Here is a 12627-nt window from a genome sequence, read left to right on the forward strand (position 1 = left end):
TAACAAGCAATTGTTTTGCTGGCCTTTGCAACTTTGGGGGACTCTGTAGGTTTCCTTTGGTTGTTGTTTTCTTTGTTTCTAAATTCAAAATTCACTGGATTCGGGAGAGAAAACCCCAGATTCATCAGGACCAAGAAGCACAGGGACATATGTGGCTGACAAGAACACTCAACATTCCTAATGGTAACACCAGAAAGGCAGGAAAAAGTGAAAGATGATATAAATACCTGAAAGGATCCAAACTATCTAGGTAAACTGTCAAGTGGCTAATGTTTTGGTAAGCTCTAAAAGTCCAGATTCCTATTAGGCAATTATCTGAAAGAAAAGAAAGCCAGAAATCTGCTTGGCCTTTATTTTACCAGGACTTTCTCACGGGATTCTACCACAACTTTGGCCGCAAGTAAGGATGCCAAATTTTGACTAGAAAACATTCATAAGCAGGCAGCATTTTTTTCCTCCTCACGGAATTCCAGGAACAGTTAAAAAAAAATACAGAAGGGGGCGAAGAACTTCCGTCGTACCTCTCAGGCGTTCATCATCTTTGGAGAAGAAGAAAACTCTAGCCCTTTCTGTGCGTGGTAAAGAAAGAAACCTAGACAAGTACAAAGGGATTTTAGCATCCTAAATTGTACTATCAAATTCCATGAACACAAGTTAAAACTGTAGCGCTTCAGAGAAATGGTGACCGTTGAAAAGCTTTATTCCCTAGTAACCAAAGAGAGCCATCTATAAAAAAAATCCCAAATCACTTCTTGAAAGAAATCTGACTGTGTCTTTGGCTTTTGGCCAAACTCAGTTTGGAGTTGGTCCAACCAAAAGGACCAAGTTAATTTCTTGTGCTCAACGTCTCTCTTCTCATATTCAACTTCACATCAAATGGGCTGCTGGCAATTTTGACTCTGGGCAGCCCAAATGGTTTTCCAAGATGACTTTCATTGCTCAGAGGTGTGCAATGTCAGCTTCCCATTTCCCGAGTGCTGCTCTTAACATTCCCACAGCATCCAACTACTACAGCCAAGTAGACAACAAATAGAAAGGGAACTTGCATTTCTTGGTCCTTTTCAATTTCTCACGTCTCAGGCTCACCATCACCCTCAGAACTGCTGTCTTGAAAACGTGAATCCTCTTGCCATGCGACTTTTGCCGACTTGATGGTTCCAAGTCCGCAAGACTCTGCAATAACTGCACCAAAAATAGAAACAAAGGCAAAACCAGATTATTCCTCCACTTGTCAGGAAAAATTCCTCCTTTCAAGACAAATACTTACAGTGGAGAAGAGAGATTTAGGAAGGACAGAATCTGCTCCTGCCTGATTTCCTGAGCTACATCTCTGCTCCAGGATTTTCCAGTTTGTTCTAGGGATCGCTTCTGTATTCTTAAACATTTATCATTGCATTCAGAAGACACTGAATACCTTCTGAATTCAGCACAAGTGTGGGAGGCTTGTTGCTTTGTCTTGTGGCATTGGGGTTTTTTTAATATTTTGGATAACTTCACACGGCTTCTCTTCTCTCCTTCAGGACTGTGACTCCATTTAATGTTGTTTCATCTTCTTTTCATAAGGCCTCATTTTATCTACGGTTAGAACACCCCAATGATCACGTGTCATTCACTTTCCTTTTCCTAAAGGTCCAAGAATAGAATTCAGTAACAAAGAGAATGTCCATGGATCTTGGGGTCAACTCCCGGATTTTGCTCCTCCCTCTACATTAACACACATTTCCTTGAAAATCGTGTTGGGTTCTATGAAACTTGATATGACTGGTGTATCCCCTTTCTCCCTGCTTGAGAAATTCAGGGCATGACAACAAGCTTTCTCACCACTCAGCAAAAACCCCAATGCCTTCTCAAAGCATGCCTTTCAGAACGCCTGAGATGCAAGCACGAGCTACCTCTCGTTAATCCACCACAGCCTTGGCAAGCAGAAATGAAGATCAAAATGCTTCTGCCTACTTACTGACTTCTGCTGCTGAAAATCCCCTGCATCCTGACCTTCTTTACACCCTATTGCTCTACAGTGCCTGCCAGAAGCTCTTCCTTAGAAATGGCACTCTTAGAAGGGTTCTGCTGTTACCTCCTTTGATGCCCAACCCCTCTGTGTCTCCAAAGAAGGGAAACTTGAAAGCACTCGACTCCTGAGCTGCGTCGTTCTCAGGCAAAGGTCCCAAATGGTCATCTGGGGCAGAGTCCTGCACATCCTCTTTGTCCCAGGGTATTTCCACAGTCTTTTCTGGTTTGTTCTTTCAAGGTCCAAGCAAGTCTTTTAAATCAGCAGCAATAGAGTAATCGATTTCTTCAGGCGCTTGAGGTTGTGTGTCACTCTCTTCTCTCTTCTTCCTTTTGGCTTTACTGAAATGAGATTGTTCAAGGATAGCAACACAGCACACGTCCTTTTCCAAGACAGCTTCCCTAAGAGCCACCTTGCTCTGAATGTTTCCCTAACCATACCCTGTCCAAGCTGTCACGATCCGCTTGTTGCGGGGTGTCGTGATGGCTCTTTTCACCAATCCCAAAAGTGCAAAAAGGCAAACAACAAGGGACTATCAGTTAATCACAACAAATGCACCTTTATTAAGGGCCAAAACAGTAAATGGGATAGTGGGGATCTGAAAGAAGGTCAAAGAATAGAGAGAGAGAGAGGGAGAGAGAGAGAAGAGGGGGATGGGAATAGCTACAAGCACAGGCGAGATCCTCAGTGGTCCAGACGATGGGGATCCGTCTTGTCGTGTCGGGGAAGTCTTCGAAGTTCTGGTCAACTCAGGGGTCCAGTTATAGTCCACAGAGGAAAGAGGGGGGAGCATGCAGGACAATGAGAGGCCCTTGTGATTGCTGCGGGGGAACAGGCGAGTCCACCGAAACCACCAAAGCAAGGCAAACACAATGGAGAATAAGTCCACTGGAATTACTGAAGGGAAACAGGTCATGTCGTTAGTGGTCAGACCACCGTTTTGCCCCCTGCCTGTAGTAGGGGTCTCAGTCTCAGTCCTTGGGAGGAGGGTCCTCAATCTTTGTCTGTCACGGTGGTAATGAGGCAGATGAGGGGTCTTCAATGAAGGACCACGGGAGTCACCCCAAAAGTTCATTTGGCGTAAGAACGGAGATTTGTAGCAGGTCGCGCGTCAGGCTGTCCCGTGCTGGGTCCATGCCAGGTCCTTGCCAAGTCCTTGCCAAGTCCTCGCCAGGCCTTGTTCAGAACAGCTAACGTAAAGGTACAGCAGCTGCACCTGCACTGCTGCTCTCTGCAAGCCGGAACTGCAGTGGGGGAAGGGGCTTCTCCTCGTGGCAATCGGTAGGCAAATGTGGGGGCTTCAGATGGCCTCTTGCACAAGCCCATCAAGGAGTGGCTCACTTTCAAGAGTAAGCAGTGGGGAAACACCTGAGGTTGGAGTCTAAAGGCAAGAACAAGAGTCCTTTTTAATTAGCCACATCATTTAAGTGACTTTTCACTTAATACATGGTAAGACAGAAATCAAGGTATTTAGCATAAGACTACTTTCCTGCCAGTCGAAAAGCCAAGAGCTACTATGGTTTTCTCACAGACCTGCAAATCTCAAGGACCCTGTACTGACCGATCTCACCTTCACTTCCGGCAGCGAGCGGATGGACTAGAAAGAAAAGATGACACTACGTGCTGCTGTTGGAGGCCCCAGTTGAGGCCCGACGCCGCTGGCGGGAGCGGCTGCTCCTGTGGGACATCCCTGACGGTGTCCCCCTGTGCCTGGGCCTCTCAGCCCTTGCTGCTGTCCTCCTGCTCCTGTCCTGGCGACTCCTGGACCGGACAGGTTGATTCGAGGCCCGGCGCTGCAGGCGGGAGCGGCTGCATCTGGGGGATGTCCCTGAGGAAGTCTCCCTTTGCCTGGGCCTCTCAGTCCTTGGTCTTGTCCTGCTGCTCCTGTCACGGCGACTCCTGGAGCGGCCAGGTGGACTCTGGGCCTGACCGTGCTGGTGGGAGCGGCTGCATCTGGGGGATGTCCATGAGGAAGTCTCCCTTTGCCTGGGCCTCTCAGTCCTTGGTCTTGTCCTGCTGCTCCTGTCACGGCGACTCCTGGAGCGGCCAGGTGGACTCTGGGCCTGACCTTGCTGGTGGGAGCGGCTGCATCTGGGGGATGTCCCTGACGAAGTCTCCCTTTGCCTGGGCCTCTCAGCGCTTGATGTTGTCCTGTGGCTCCTGTCCCGGCGACTCCTGGGCCGGGCAGGTGGACTTAGGGCCTGACCTTGCTGGCGGGTGCGGCTGCGTCTGGGGGATGCCTGTGACGATGTCTGCCTTTGCCTGGGCCTCTCAGTCCTTGTGGTTGTCCTGCTGCTCCTGTCACGGCGACTCCTGGAGCAGACAGGTGGACTTAGGGCCTGACCTTGCTGGCGGGTGCGGCTGTGTCTGGGGGATGCCCGTGAAGGTGTCTCCCTTCGCCTGGGCCTCTCAGTCTTTGTCATTGTCCTGTTGCTTCTGTCACGGCGACTCCTCGATCGGACGGGTCCATCTGGGGCCCGACCTTGCTGGCGAGAGCGGGTTCGGCCTCGGCCGGGCCCTGCACGTCTGGAATGGACCCTGTCCTCAGAGTCAGGGGAGCTGCTGTACGTTGAACTTGATGTGCTGAGGCTGCTGGTGTCCAGTGAGGAAGACGGCAGAGACTGCTGCCATGCTGTGTGTCGGTAGCTTCTGCGGCCGCTGGTCTCTGCAGGTGAAGACCGGGGATCCAGCCCCGATGGCACCGGGGTGCGGGAGCTGGGGCTGATGGCCTCAGATTCTGAGGAGCCATGAGCAGGCTCCAGTCCGGACTGTCTGCTCCGGCTGGGGCCCCTGAGCTCTGACTCATCCCTGAAAGCTGTAAGGCCAAGCAGGAATGTCAAAGACCACCCAGGCCCGAGGCAAGCCAGGCCAGAGCAGAACCCCCAGCCCTTCAGGAGCAGAGGGGCTCTGCCAAGCCCAGCCTGGGCACTGTCCCCAGCCCAGGGGCACCGGCTGCTTTGCCTCATACCCGTTCCGAGACCAGCACAGCCGTCACACTCCCAGCTCTCTATGCGGTTTCTCAGGCCAGAGCAGCGCCTGTGGGTGCCCTCAGCAGCGCAGGAGGAGCACAGCAGCAGTTCCCAGGGCCTGGGGAGGCAAAGGGGCTCATGGACAACGTGTCCACAGCACAGGATTGTCCAGACAAGTTATTCTGATTCTTTCCCCTTTGAGCCCTTGAAGTGACACATGTACCCTGCAGAGCCTCAGGTGCAGCTCCCCAACTTACCCCTCTTCCTCTGCCTCCTCCCTGCCTCCCGGGTAAAGGCAATCCCTGGCATTGCACCTGCTGTGCCTCTCTCCTAGATCCGCGAAGGCATCGTTGTCCTCCCACGTTGGCTCTCTGATGCAGAAAGGAAAAGCTGATGAGTTTCTGATGTCCTGCCCTCATGGAGGTACAGGTTGTCCCCGCTCTTTCTCCAGTGCTTTTCCAAGTCCCGCGTGAAGCTGAAGCCCAGACTCACGGGGCAGAGCAGGGCCAGGACTGCTGGGGCAGGGCCTGGCACAGCACAGCACTTGCACCTCCTGTCCTGTGAGCCAGGCAGAAGGACACCAACCTGAAGGGAATTCGGATCCCCACGATGAACATTTGTGTAAGAAATTGTTCAGTGTCCCTGCACAGGGGGCAGTGGAGGCATAAAAGACCAGCGCTCATGGCCTGTCCCTGCAGGGCAAACAGAAGCAGGGTGAGCAAGGCCCTGGTGCTGCTGAGCACCTGCTGTGCCCCGGGGCTGAGGGGATGGCTCCTACCTGGATGCAGTCCCTGTGGAACCAGGCCCTTTTGCACGCTGGGCACACCAGGGTTCTGAAGGTGTTTCTATCCTCCACAGGCTCCATGCAGATGGGGCAATCGGTGCCCGGCTCTGCAGTCGCCTCCATGTCCTGCTCTGGACGGTGCTCAGGGCAGTAGGTGCTGAGGGAAAATGGGTGGGCAAAGTGAGCAATGTTGGATCTTCTCCCAGGGGCGACCAGGAGTGGGGAGGAGGGGCACCTGTACTCTGGAATATACTGTGTGACGCAGCCGCCCTCCTTGGCACAGGGCAGGTGGAACCATCTGCCACAGTCCTCCTTGCAACACATGATGGTTGCCCCGCTCTGGCCACAGACGCAGCAGCGCTGGAAAGAGCCAAGCAGCCCCATCAGCAGCAGCCTCGGGGCCTCCCCTGGCAGCCCCACGGCTCCGGGCAGGGCCTAGCATGTGGCCACTGCTGGGTCTCAGACCACAGAGCCGACGGGTGGAGGAGACTCCGCTGCCAGAGCCTCTGTGCAGCTGCTGGGAGCCAGACTTTGGCCCACAGGCGGCCGGAAGGGCAGGCCTTTCATTCCAAGTGTCTGGGCTCAGCTCTGGCAAACCTCGCCTGGCACAAATCTCCCTGCTCTTGTCAGGCTCTCACCTTTTGTGCCGCCCGCCAGACTGCAATTTGGATATCTCTAGGAAGAAATCCCATGAGTCCAACACGCTCGTTCTTCTGACGAGAAAGTAGAGTGGCAAAGAACTGCAGCAAAGGGGATGAGCAGATGAGGAGAGAGAGGCAGGAATTGCCCATTGCAATGGTGGAAGGAGCACCCAGAGCCACTCACCAGGCAGAACACGTGGGCACAGAGCCCATACTTCTCCAGTTTGTCACCGCACATGTCCGGGTCAGCCTCTGCACGTCGACACAGCATGCAGGCTGCAGGGGACAGAGCCAATGGCAGCGGGCACGAGCACCTCTGCGGGGCGCTTTGGCTGCAGCAGCATCGGCCCCAGGGGCTGCTCTCTCCCTGCCTGCCTGCCTTCCTGCCTGGCTGATGGGCAGGGCTGGAGGCCTTGGAGAGCAGGGGCCATTGCGGGCACGGGTGTCCCAAGAGCTGCCCCCTGGCCCAGCTGGGCCCCACTTGGGGAGGAAGGAGGCTCCCAGCCACGGCATGGCTGAGCGGCTCCTGCCTCCCCCTGCCTCTGCTCTGGGCCCTGCGCCGCCTGCCGCAAGCGTTCCTGGGCCAGGCTGTGGGAGGTTGGCATTGCCCTCACCTGGCTCCCTGGCTCCAGGGCCCTCCTGCTTGCTGTAAGTCATGGCAGCTCTCAGCGCTGAGCCCCTGTCCAGAAAGGCCACAGTCTCCTCCAGGTGCTGGTCCTCTCTCTCTGTGGGAGAAAGAGGAGTGTGAGGAGTTTGCCGAACAGGCCCAGAGCCACGAGGGCACTGCTCCCTGCTCAGCCCTGCGTGAGCCCTGCTCCTGTCCGCCTTCTGCTCCCGTCGTCGCCTGGAGGAAGACCGCAGTCTGCTCTGGTTGTTCCTCTGCTGATTCTGGGAAGGGAGAGGCAGGTGAGCCTGCAGCACAGGCCCAGATCCCGAGGTGTGGGGTGCCTCTGGTCCCTGGGCAGCAGCGACCCTGCCCTGCCTTCTCCTCCCGTTGTCAGGTCGCACTGACACACGGCCTGAGCCCAGCCTTGCCTTTTGAAGCCTTGGTCGCACGGGTCACAATGGCCAGGCTGACATCAGCATCGTGCAGCCAAAATTGGACAACCATGGCCTCGGGTCCCTGGCAACCACTTGAGGCGGCCCCCTTGGGAACCCAGGTTCTGAGATGGGTGCGAAGGTTTGGTCAGGCGGGAGCCAGGCAGGGACTCCTGCAGCAAGTGCAGGCTCAAATGCCAGGCCCCAAGGCAACCATCGGGCACTGCTCTGCTGCTGCTCCTGGTGCTGCTCCTGAAAATTTCACACAGACACAGAGCTACCTGCTCTGTCTCAGCCCTGTTCAGCACTGGACAGCAGGGCACAGTAAAATGTTGTCTTGGGTGTTATGGACAAACAAACAAACAAACAAAAAAAATTAACCTTTGAGGAACCTAGTTAAAAATGGTGGGATGTTGATACAAAGGTAAATGTTGTTAATACACGTTAAATGTTGTTAATTCAAGTAACAAATTCTGATTAGTTGTATTAAAACCCAGTACTGTTGCTGATGTATAGAGGGGGAGTGGAACCGGGGAGGAGATGGGGTGCCAATCTTTGTGGAGGGGCAGAGAAACTTTCAGGAGTATTGCATCATAGAACACAACCACAACTTAAATCAAGATTGGTGGAGAGACCAAGCAATGGGAGGAGAGAATTCCACAATGATTGGCCAAGACTGCAGCAACTGATAAGGCAATGGGCAAGGGAGAAATAGACCTATCACAGCACGGATCCTGAGCGCCCCAAGCAGGAGGCGAGAGAGAGACTTTAAAAGGCCTGGGGTGCCGAACTCCCGGGTCTTTCCTCAGAGCGGAGTAGGTTTCCCTGGAAACACACACCCCTAGGTTACAAGTACTAAGTTGTTGAAACAGTCTCCGGACTAGCCGGAGGCTTTTGCTTCCAGTTGTTCCTTTGGTAATAAACAGGCTTACTTTTTTTAATTAAATTGACTCCTTTTGGTTACTTTCAAGTTTCTTTCTAAGCTTGTTCCCAGCATTGGGTATATGATCAAATTATTCAAAGTCCTGCAAAGAATCACATTCAAAGCACACACAAAAAAAAAAAAAAAAAAAAACCAAAAAAAACCACAAAAACAAACAGAAAAAAAAAACAACAAAAACAAACCCTGCTACAAATATTGAATTGACAAAAAAAGCATATTCCTCTTCAGAAACACAGGCTAACACTTTGGGCCAATGCTTTTTCCTATTAGCTCTTTGAAAGGATTTCAAAAGTAACATTGGCAACTTCTTCAAGGAACAAACAGGAAATGCTTCTGACCTCTAAAAGTAGATTTCTTCATTGGCTTTCGCTTTCCTTTTGGAATCCTTACGCTTTGCCTGGCATTCCAGAAAATCATGAAAATCCAACGTAATATAGAGGGAGTTTCTGAATTCAGTGTTTTTCTCAAAGACTTTCTTTACATACGTACAAGAAACTGCTCCTGTAACATAAAGAGATGCAGTGGTTTCCCTGACTGGACGTCACAAGATGACACGATACACTCCTCTATACTAAAAAAACTTCTGTTGCCTGGTAATTAGAAAGCTTCAAGATCTTCTAGAGGCTTTCCCCTGTGCAACTTCACTAGGTCCCTCTCTGCTCAACTCTCAAGCCTGTCCAGGTCTCACTGAAAGGCAGCAGCACAGCCGTGTGGTTCACCAGCCCCTGCTCTCGCTTCTGTCCCATCAGCAAACGTGCTGAGGGAGCGCTCCGTCTCTTCTGCCAGGTCACTGGGGAATAAGGCAAACAAGACTGGCCCCAGCACGGCCCCCTGAGCTCGCAGCTATCTGAGTTTGGAGCTCCACTGCCCGCTTCTCTACGCCACTGTCCCTGAGCTGCCCCATGAGCGTGATACGGGAGGCCGGGACAAAGCCTTGCTGAAGTCCCGGCTGACAACAGCCACTGCTCTCCCCTCACAAACCCAGCCAGTCAGTGCAGCAGAGGTGGCTATGGGATTGCCCAAGCATGGTTTTCTGTCGCTGTAGAGATGGACACAAGACATACACATACACCTGTGCAGTGACAACAATGGCTTCTTCTTTATTACAAGTTGTTCTCAAGTTTTATACCCCTAAAAAAGTGTGATCCTAAGGCCCTAGTTACATCAAAACAGCTCCTTCTATTCAATGGACAAAGCAATAGCTTATTGTATTTTATTGGTACAAAGCATTTAACGTCAATAATTCATTGGCAAGAGTTTACCACAAATTCTTAAGGCACGTCCACTGCTGACTAAGGCACGTATCCTCTAACTACAAGGAGCCCTGATGTGTTTTTCAGTTTCCACGCTAACGGCCTTGCTTGCTTCCTTGCCATGGATAAACCTGTATCTTATTAATTTCTTCTTCTGCAAACTCAGTTGTTTGCCCTGCAAAACAGCTGCTAAACCCATCCAGTTTTCCCTTCCTGTTATTCCACACGCTTAGAGATGACATCCAAGAGGAGATATTCTGCCACCTTTCTGGGGACGGAGCTGAGGCTGATGGGCCTGCAGTTTCCTGGCTCCTTCTTAGTGCCCTTTTGGAAGACTGGAGAGATGCTGGCTTTCCTCCACTGCTCACGCCTCTCTCTGGGGCTATCACCTTCCCTGACCCGCTAGCAGAGCGCCCTGTGCCAGAGGCAGGAGCAGAGACTTCCCTTGGCCCCAAAAGGCAAGGCTGGGCTCAGGCCGTGTGTCAGTGCCACCTGACAACGAGAGGAGAAGGCAGGGCAGGGTCGCTGCTGCCCAGGGACCAGAGGCACCCCACACCTCGAGATCTGGGCCTGTGCTGCAGGCTCACCTGCCTCTCCCTTCCCAGAATCAGCAGAGGAACAACCAGAGCAGACTGCGGTCTTCCTCCAGGCGACAACGGGAGCAGAAGGCGGACAGGAGCAGGGCTCACGCAGGGCTGAGCAGGGAGCAGTGCCCTCGTGGCTCTGGGCCTGTTCGGCAAACTCCCCACACTCCTCTTTCTCCCACAGAGAGAGAGGACCAGCACCTGGAGGAGACTGTGGCCTTCTGGACAGGGACTCAGCGCTGAGAGCTGCCATGTCTTACAGCAAGCAGGAGGGCCCTGGAGCCAGGGAGCCAGGTGAGGGCAATGCCAACCTCCCACAGCCTGGCCCAGGAACGCTTGCGGCAGGCGGCGCAGGGCCCAGAGCAGAGGCAGGGGGAGGCAGGAGCCGCTCAGCCATGCCGTGGCTGGGAGCCTCCTTCCTCCCCAAGTGGGGCCCAGCTGGGCCAGGGGGCAGCTCTTGGGACACCTGTGCCCGCAATGGCCCCTGCTCTCCAAGGCCTCCAGCCCTGCCCATCAGCCAGGCAGGAAGGCAGGCAGGCAGGGAGAGAGCAGCCCCTGGGGCCGATGCTGCTGCAGCCAAAGCGCCCCGCAGAGGTGCTCGTGCCCGCTGCCATTCTCTCTGTCCCCTGCAGCCTGCATGCTGTGTCGCCGTGCAGAGGCTGACCCGGACACGTGCTTCCCCAGGCACTGGCAACAGCTCCTGTGCTGCCCAGGGCACCCACGGGCACTGCCAGGGCCTCACACCAACCCGAACCAGCTGGGGTGTGACAGCTCTGCTGCTCTGGGCACGGCTCTCGGGCAAAGCAGCCGCGTGTCCCTGGGCTGGGAGCAGTGCCCAGGTCGGGCTTGGCAGAGCCTGTCCGCTCCTGGAGGGCTGGCGGCACTGCTCTGGTCCGGCCTGGCCCGGCCCGGGTCTGGGGGGCCTTTGACATTCCTGCTTGCCCTTACAGCCGCCAGGGATCAGCCGGAGCTCAATGGCCCCAGCCTGGCCGGACAGTCAGGACTGGAGCCTTCCCGTGGCTCCCCAGCACCCAAGACCATCAGCTCCAGCTGGGAAACACTGCCTAACAGGGTTTGCCAATATTTTCTCCTGTTAGATCATTGAAGGGATTTTGAAAGTGACGTTGTTTGGCAACTTCTTCAAGGAACAGAAGTGGTGCGCTTCTAATCAGTAAAAGGTTTCTTGGTTTCCTTGGACTTTCAGTCTGGTATCCTTATGCTTCCTCCGGCGTTCCGGAAAATAATGAAAATCTAACAAATTCTTGGGAGAAGGTTCTGAATCCACTAGTAGGAGAAGTCTCTAAATTCACTCTTTCTCTTAAATACATTCTTTACATATAGTTAAGTAGCTGTTCCTGTAACAGACAAAAATGCCGTGGTTTACCCGACTGGAGAACACCACAGGATGTTATACACACCGGCACACTAAAACACTTTTGTTCCCGGGGAGTTACAAAGTTGCAGGCTCTTCTCGAGGACCTGAATTAATTCTGCATGCCCCTTCATACCCGCATTCCCTCCCCATGCTCAGCTTTCACCTAGAGTTCCCGGGGAACGGATCTTACATACTCACCTCAAGCAATAATCTACGTCTGTCTTCCCAACCCTCTTTTTCTTCACTGAGCTCTGCAGATCTGCAAAATAACTTTGGGCCCTCTGCACAAAAGAAAGAACCAATTAATAGGCTTAAACACTTCTGATTGTGCTGCTGCTTCTAACAGTCATGGACAACACAGCAATCGTGTTCTCCAGAAGTCAATTCTTCACATCCTCCCTGTTCTCTTGCCCCCCCACCAGACGCTGGCTCCAACAGAAATGTTCCCTACTGCAGCCTGGTGTACGAAGAACCATGAAAGGCAGCAGCAGCAGTTTTCCTCAACATGCTGCAATCGAAATTGCAGTGAAATAGCAGCTGTTTCATTAGAAGCTCAGCACCAAGACCGCACCTCTTCCCCCAGAACTGAGGCCTGCGAAGGACTGAGCTCCCCATCGTAACACACCCTGTAAATCAGACGGGCTGGAAGATTGCTGGGCACTAACTGGATGAACACAGCAATACATTTCAGCAGCGGTATCGAATCAGTCTCGAGAAAGGCACATCATTTCAGCCTGTCTTACGACTCTGTTCTACAAAACATGTAACAAGCAATTGTTTTGCTGGCCTTTGCAACTTTGGGGGACTCTGTAGGTTTCCTTTGGTTGTTGTTTTCTTTGTTTCTAAATTCAAAATTCACTGGATTCGGGAGAGAAAACCCCAGATTCATCAGGACCAAGAAGCACAGGGACATATGTGGCTGACAAGAACACTCAACATTCCTAATGGTAACACCAGAAAGGCAGGAAAAAGTGAAAGATGATATAAATACCTGAAAGGATCCAAACTATCTAGGTAACTGTCAAGTGGCTA

General features: G+C 53.0%; 1 long non-coding RNA gene and 1 pseudogene across 1 annotated transcript; both read right to left on the reverse strand.

Annotated features, from left to right (window-relative positions):
- Positions 1–3001: 3001 nt before the first annotated feature.
- LOC137466694 (PHD finger protein 7-like) lies at positions 3002–7513 on the reverse strand (annotated as a pseudogene).
- A 3869-nt stretch (positions 7514–11382) lies between these two features.
- LOC137466689 (uncharacterized) lies at positions 11383–11979 on the reverse strand. The gene is made up of 2 exons (XR_010995263.1): positions 11794–11979; positions 11383–11575 (listed from the first exon to the last, which is right to left on the reverse strand). It is a non-coding gene; the product is annotated as an uncharacterized lncRNA (long non-coding RNA).
- Positions 11980–12627: the final 648 nt, after the last annotated feature.

Source organism: Anomalospiza imberbis, unplaced genomic scaffold (assembly GCF_031753505.1).
Source record: "Anomalospiza imberbis isolate Cuckoo-Finch-1a 21T00152 unplaced genomic scaffold, ASM3175350v1 scaffold_397, whole genome shotgun sequence".
Taxonomy (NCBI): domain Eukaryota; kingdom Metazoa; phylum Chordata; class Aves; order Passeriformes; family Viduidae; genus Anomalospiza; species Anomalospiza imberbis.